Source organism: Quercus robur, chromosome 9 (genome assembly GCF_932294415.1).
Source record: "Quercus robur chromosome 9, dhQueRobu3.1, whole genome shotgun sequence".
NCBI classification, from domain to species: Eukaryota; Viridiplantae; Streptophyta; class Magnoliopsida; order Fagales; family Fagaceae; genus Quercus; species Quercus robur.
In genome coordinates, this window is record NC_065542.1 from 5,071,839 (window position 1) to 5,079,719 (window position 7,881).

Genomic DNA, 7,881 nt, shown 5'->3' on the forward strand with positions numbered 1-7,881 from the left:
CACTTATTTCTGCTACCAATGCATCACTCTTTACTTCCACAACCAAAATAAGAGGTGCATTGAATGAGCTAGACTCTTTAATGATTGGCTAGGATTTCGAACTTTCAGAAATTCCCATAGTTGTTGTAGAGTTTGAAACCACCGCCAGCTTTGAACACGATGTCAGCATTAATAAGGAATCAATTCCACAAAACTCAAGATTCCATAACTAATGTAATGTCCTCTTGCACCGTCTCAACGTTTTCTTGCCCGAAATGATGGACCAACTTGTCTATAACTACAAGTCTACAACGAAGTTCCCCTCAAAAAAAAAAAAAAAAAAATCTACAACGAAGTTTCCTCTCTACTAGTCTCTTCTTTCTTTCTTTCTTTCTTTATTTTTTGATAGACTTCCTTCTTCGTTTCTACTTTATTTATTTATTTAACTTTTTTTAAAATTGAATTGTTTTTTTATAGGATTTAAAATTTAATTGTTATTTGTCTATTATGGGTTATTCTAGCCATTTTTACATGTATATAATAGGTTGAGTAGATACGTGTGAGTAAAATTTTATATTAAATGATAATGAAAATAATGAGCAATTATCTATATTATTATTTAAGGGGCTTCCTCTGTTTGGATTCCTCATTTTTTAGTTAAAAAATGCCCCTACATCCCTATATTTAAGTAGAGACAAAACTAAAGGATAATCTCATAAAAATGCAACTCTAACTTCCACTAAAATATTACCTAAAAAATAGGACCACTCTCCTGTTAATTTTCAAATTACTTTATCCATTTATAAATTAGATTCACAAAATAAAAATTACATATATAAAATAAAAATGTAGAGTTTTTTTTTGCTAAAAAAAGCACTCTTCTATTGATTTTCAAATTACTTTATCCACTTATAAATTAGATTCACAAAATAAAAATCATATATATAATAAAAACACATCATTTTTCTTTTCTCTTTTTGCTAAAAAAGACCCTTATCGCACGCACAAAGCGCATGTGATGAGGTTAGTTATTATTATTATTAGCAGTAATCTCGAAACAGTACACTGGTATTAACTGGAACCGAAATATATTGTTTTCATAGCTAAACCGAAACGGTCTCTGGTACGGTATTGACTCTCTTGTAAAAATGCACCCACCAAACACATTGACACCTGGACTTTTAATTTTTATCAATTTCTCCTTTTAAGTTTGCCATAATTGTTAACGTGATACTTCCGTCTATTATTATTATCATTAACTAGTTGCTAATTCATGCTATGCATAGAAACCTACTTATTTGTTAGGTAAACTAAAATATTTTTATAAAATTTTAAATTGATAAAAAACTACACCATTGCATGATTTGCTCTTGTATGACTTCAATTTGTGTTACAATTTGATGAAGAATCCATTACTTCAACGTGCAATGGCTTAAAAAAAATTGTTAGAAACTTTCAGATACTGTAAAAAAATAACTCAAAAATTTAGATACTAAAACTTCTGAAAGACCAAAAAATATTAAAGAATCATATGATTCACAACTTAGAAATTATTGAAACAAACAAAATATATATAACTAAACAATAAAGAATATAAGAAAAAGATTGGGTTACATTCAAAAGAATAATACATGATTATAACTATTTAGTTTTCTTTCATATGTGTTTGGTTGGGAGGATGGAACAATGAAGAGATAGAAAACTCATTTGTTTAAATGAGAAGAAAAATGAGAAAATAAAATATGAAATTGGCTAGAAATTTACAATTATGTCCATGTTAAATTAAACAAAAAGTAACATATTTTTTATTAAAAAATTGTATATGAATCGTACTTCATTTTTTTTTAAAAGACAAGAAGTTCAAGAACCCAAAGCTTTTTTATCAAAAAACAAAAAACAACTAATGGTTGAGAAAAGAGAGGATAAGCACATAGGAATTAAGAAGGAAAAGAAAAGAAAAAATGAGGAAAGGATCGGCACGAAACATAAAAGAAACCAAATGAATATAGAAAAATTCTTAACAACTGAGCCGGCCTAGAAGTAAATTTCTCTAGAAGATGCAAGCATGTGAGTCTTCAATAGCATTTCCTTGGAAACAAGATAAGAACAGGATTGCGATAGACTCAAAGCTGTCATCTTTATCCAAAAGAATGCTAGTTACGAGTGATGAAGAAAAAGTTGTAGGTCTACTTGGGTTCATGCATTCACTACTCATAACTCCCTACATGGCAAAATTATGATAAAAATTATGTGTTTGTTTGTGGTTTGCTCAATAAAGTTTCTCTAGAAGATAGCATGTGAGTCTCAGCCAATATTTACTTGGAAACAAGATAAGAACAGGATTACTGTAGAAAAATAAAAAATAAATATGAACAAACAGACTAGCTGACATGACTAGCTGTATTCACCTAATATTAATTTGTTTTTATGCATATTTTTCCTATTCTTCAGAACTAATGGTCTGTTTGGATTAAGGGAGAGGGAGAGGGAGTAGAGTAGAGTAAAATAGAGTAGATTTAGCACAAAATTAGCTTATTTTTAGCCAACTTTACTCTACTCCGATACTCTACTCCGATCCACCTCCCTCATTCTCCTCTCTATCCAAACAAGCCATAAGTTTTTCAAAGAAGTTCAGTTAAAAAAAAAAAAAAAAAAAAAAGTTTTCCAAAGAATGACAGGTTCGTTAACTTGGCTGGCAAAAGAAATGTACAGTATCAGATGCTTTTCCAAAAGCCATATCAACTTATCTTGAAACCTCTATACATACAAAAAAAAAAAAAAAAAAAAATTTGAAAGCAATAATTCAACGTGGACTAGTAATAGACTTTGTGAGTCCGTCACATAACAAATTGGATTAATCCTATAAAAATAACAAAGAGATTAATTGTAGAAACCATCTTGAATTAGGGTTGTTAGTATTTTTCAATTTTTTTAGGCTAAAATAAAAAATTCACAATTTCCCTCCTAGACGGCTAGACCCCCAAAGCACATGAGATAGTGCCAACAAAATTTATTTTAGTACTCTAAATTTAAAGTGTATTCAATTAAGGCATCTTTCTCAATTTTTGTTAATTTTTTTTAAAAAAATTATGGAAGATATTTTTTTAATCATTAATTGGTTTTTTTTTTTTAATTTGAAGAAAAAAATTAAAAATTTGCATAATTAACTGCAACCTTTAACAAAGTTTGATGAAGAGATCTTAAATAAATAAACTTGAAATTTAGTGGACTGAAATGAATGAAAAAAAATTTAAAAACTGTAATGAATTCTAGTGAAACTTAGATAGTAAATTTTGCATTTTAGCAATTTTTTAATGTGATGTATTTTTCAATTTAAACAATAAAAATTATTTTAATCTTAATTATAATGAAAATACTTCCCTCGAACCAGCAGTAGCCCATCTAATATTATCCTCCAATACATCGAAAGAGGCAAGTCAAGTATCAATGTTATGTCAATCATGATAGGAAACTTTTGGCCCATAAAATTGTTACCAGCATGGGCCAACTAACTCATTATTTTACATTTTTCAATTGGGCTAATCTAAGCAGTCTCCTAGTGATAGCTTTGGTATTCCAACCCAAACTAAGAAAAAGGAATCGAAAATCTACTTTCTTTGGTCGTTGAATCTATGACAGGATGTTAAAACATTGTTTTAGAAGAATATTATTCATGTAAACTTTTACAAATTTTTTGATGCACATGTAATCAACAGTATCTATAAAATCTCAGGCATATATGAATTTTGCCCCTTCGAAATTCTTAAATCATAATATGAATTTGGATTGAACATAAAACCCAAAAGTTATATAATAGAAATTAAAAAAAAAAAAAAAACCTATGGCATAATTTACCAATCCCGAGATGGGCTGTACCAGGTCTTTAGGCTCGACAACATGAAGATGAAATTGATGATTTTTATGATATTCACATGTCTATTTAACATCAATGTATCTAATAAGCTTTCCTTCACTTCTCTACAAAATTTACTCTTAACCAAAAAAAGACATCTAAATTTATTAATCTCATTAAAAAAGCAAAAATTTACACAAATTTACATCAACTGAAAAACACAAATCTATTGCCAATTTTACATATATACCGAAAAAAAAAATTTACATAATCAAGAAACCTAGGACTAGGAGCTCATTGCATTGTCTTATCCTCACTGAGGCGATTCAAAGACCATAATGAGACATCATATTATCAAGGAATTGAGGAGGTCAATCTCGTCATTGTTGCCTACAAGAGCTAGATGCAGGGGCGGCTTGATATATTTGGGGGCCAAGGCGAAAATTGATTATCTTGTTTCATATGTAAAATTACTATTAATTAACATGTACCACGTAGAATTTTTTTTTTTTTTTTTTAACTTTATAAACACAAAAAAATTTGACAAAACTTTTTACATTTGTTGATGTGGCAGATTGATAGTTGTGAGTAAAAGAGTGATGTTAGTGGTGAATCTAGTTGAAAACAAGTAAAAGTTTGCTAACTCAACTATTGTGAAAAATGTTGTAAATTTTTTTGTGGATTGCTTTCTTTCATTTCTTTTTTCTTTTAGAAGTGATACATTCACAATATTTTTCATAACAAATCTTAGGTGTTAAATTGTTTCTTGTTTTCTATTTGAACCTACCACTAAAAATATTTTTTTGCTGTCCATAACAGCCTTTAACAATCTGCTATTTAAGATTTTTTGTAAAAATATTGTGAACATAACATTTCTTTCTCTTTTTTATTTGTTTTTCATTTGATATGAAAATATTATATTATTTAATTTATTGGTTAATATTTCGGTTTAATTAATATTATTGGTTAAAATTTAGGGGCCTTTTTTTCATTTGGGCCCTTAGGCGACTGCATCAATGGCTTATACCATTGAGCCGGCACTGGCTAGAAGAAAGCTCCACCATGTCCTCCATGAGTCAACTTCATTGTTGAGGTCCTCCAAGAAAATGGTATCCCTATCCTCAGCCACACAAAGCTACTAAGGTAGAGAAAGGAGGAAAAAAAAACACTAATAAAGTGAGAGATGAGGTGCATAGCTTAGGCATTCAGCCAAAAATAAAAAAAAAAAAATTAAGGGAGCTTACACATGTACAAAGAGTGAAATGAATACGATTTATTAAAAAAAATAGTGTTGAGGTAATTCCAAGTTAAGCCATTATAATCACATAAACAATAAAAAATAAATAAATTACACTATAATTGTCAGTCCAAGGAACTCATCACCCTACTAAAGTCCTATATCATGACAAAAAAATAGTTTCCATCTAATTTATTTGTGCAGTAAAGATTACTAGTTCTTTTGTATGAACTAAAAATTAAAATTAGAGGGGGATGACTTACCAGTTACTTGTAAGTTCAGAAGTGCTAGGATCGAAGATCTCTCTCAATCACAGACGAGCAAACCAAAGATCTCAGTCAATATATCCACGTCACTGACGAAGGTCGGCAAGCTATTCAATGCAGTCAATGATGCCTCGGACGGTTACAAAACCAGCTGTATAGATCGTTGGAAGTCCATCAAAGCCCATATTACTGAGCATGAGGCGTTACCAAGAGAGGCATTAAAACCACAATAACAGCCACAATGGCTAGGAGTTGTGGTAACATATATAAAGACCTCACAGTACCAACATAAGGTACATAGAAACATCTAAAAGCATTTGTAGTTACTCTGATATTTTGTGTTATTCTCTAAAAGGCTTCCTTATATTGACTTTGGCATCAAAGACGTTGTGGCAAGCACCACACCAGTGACCACCTTGAGGGAACCATCTTACCTTATTTGAAGAGATACAGACACAGACTCGGCTCCATCTGGATGCACTTGCAAGGACTGATGATTTTCACCTCATCAAGAAGGAAATCAGAGTGACTATTCTTCTAGAACTCCCTTGCCCTTGTCTTTAGGATCAATGGATCCCCTCAGACTTTCAAAATTAGACTCCTCCCTAGAGCTGGAGGTTTTACTAGATGTTACTTCTTCATCAAGCTTTTGCTTATCTCTATTTCCATTATCTGTTGTCAATTGAGGGATAAGATCCGAATCATCAGATGAGGATTTCATGCTGTCAACTATTGTTTGCTTAAACTCGTCCTCGTCATGATTGTACACGAGACGAAGGCCACTTTGCTCCACCTTCAAGCCTGGGCACCGCATTGTAATTGAAGCCTTAATGTAGCTGCATTGATTTGGTACCTTTCTGTAACATTTGGAGATTTTCTTTAGTCAGTCGATAGCCAATGAAAGGGCTTGCAGTACCAATATTTGTTACAAACTGAAACATAAGGCAATAGTATTCAGAATCCATGATGTGGATGTGAGCAGTTTGATTCACGTCGAGAGAAAAAGAAGCACATAGAACCAGTCCCATCCAAGTACTATCATTGTACAAATTTGGAGGTAGAGGGATTGTCACCTAGTGCTCGTTGTTCCAATCACTGAACCACTCCAAAATTTCACTTGGAGGAAAATGGGGATCATAGAAAAGGCATCGATTAAACCCCTGTGAAACAGAAATATTGTGTTTAATGAGCTGAGAGAAATTAAAGAGAGGGAGATGGAAAATTATGTTTAAGACAGCAAATGATCATAGTTATTAATTACCAGTAGGTTGCTTTGGCAGCGTTGATCCTTATGATGGGGGTAAATTTCGCCAAGTTGACTCTCCATCCAAGACCTCATTTTTCTATTTCTATTCTTAATCTTCATTTGATTAAGGAAACTCGAAGAATCAGTCATGGACTTCATGCAGTCCTTGATTATTTTCTTGAAATTTACCTCAGAATGCTGGTACAAGAGACGAAGGCCACACTTCTGCTTCTGCACCTTCAAGCCATGGAAATTTGTCTTGAAAAACCTTAATGCAAGTGCAATCATATAGCCAATCAGGAAATGATCCACGCAGTATATAGGATAGCCAAATGGATCCACCTTGTAGTGACATCATGAGATCTTCTTTAGTTGGCCAATAGATATAGCGAGGTTTCACACTCAGATCATTAGGCTCATTACTTACTTTCAAGTGACAAATAAGTTTGAAAGAAGTTTTTGAATCCATAATGTCATTGAAATTAGCTACATCCTTTGCAACTGAAAAAAGAGCACATAGAGCAACTCCCATAAGTAGTGTTATTGATAAGGATATTTTTAGACCTACAAAGCTGACGACATGACAAGACTGACGAATACATTTCGATGGGCAAATAGATCCAGAGGAAGCGAACCTCAGTTAGGCGAACCTCAATATGGACGAATCCAACAAAGGGGACGGACCCCAGGTGGACGAACCCAATAGAGGGGGACACACGGTACTCACGTGGCTCCCACGCACTTGGAAGTGCTCATTGATAAGAGAAGTTTTGCAGCGCTGGTAAATTCATCCATGTTAGGCGAAGTCGTCAGTCTCACCAACACGACCATAGCGCGAGCGACGACAGAATGAGATTGACGGTCCCATCCTAAAGCTGACAAGAGCACCTTGTTGGTCAACCGAGACCCAAAGGTGACAACTTGGACAGTTAGACGGGGATAAATAGTTGACGGGTCCATGATTATGTCCGTAAGTAGGTTCACCCCGTTAGGATAAGGTTACAGACCACAACAAACAGACGGATCTATAACTAAATAGACGGATGCGTCTCTAAACTTGCGAATACATATCTTAAGGCATCACACATAAATGACCCTTCCACGACGTTAACTCCATAACCCGTCAGCTAAAGCTGACGAGGCTTTGGAGTAGGGGGCAACTGATAAGGGTAATTTTGTAATTAACCCATGATGGAACAAAAAGGCGACGGACATAACAAGATTGTCAACTTCATTCATGAGAGACAACCTTGTTGTAAAGTCTACAACTCCACCCCATACCTGACGGCTGCATCTTGGG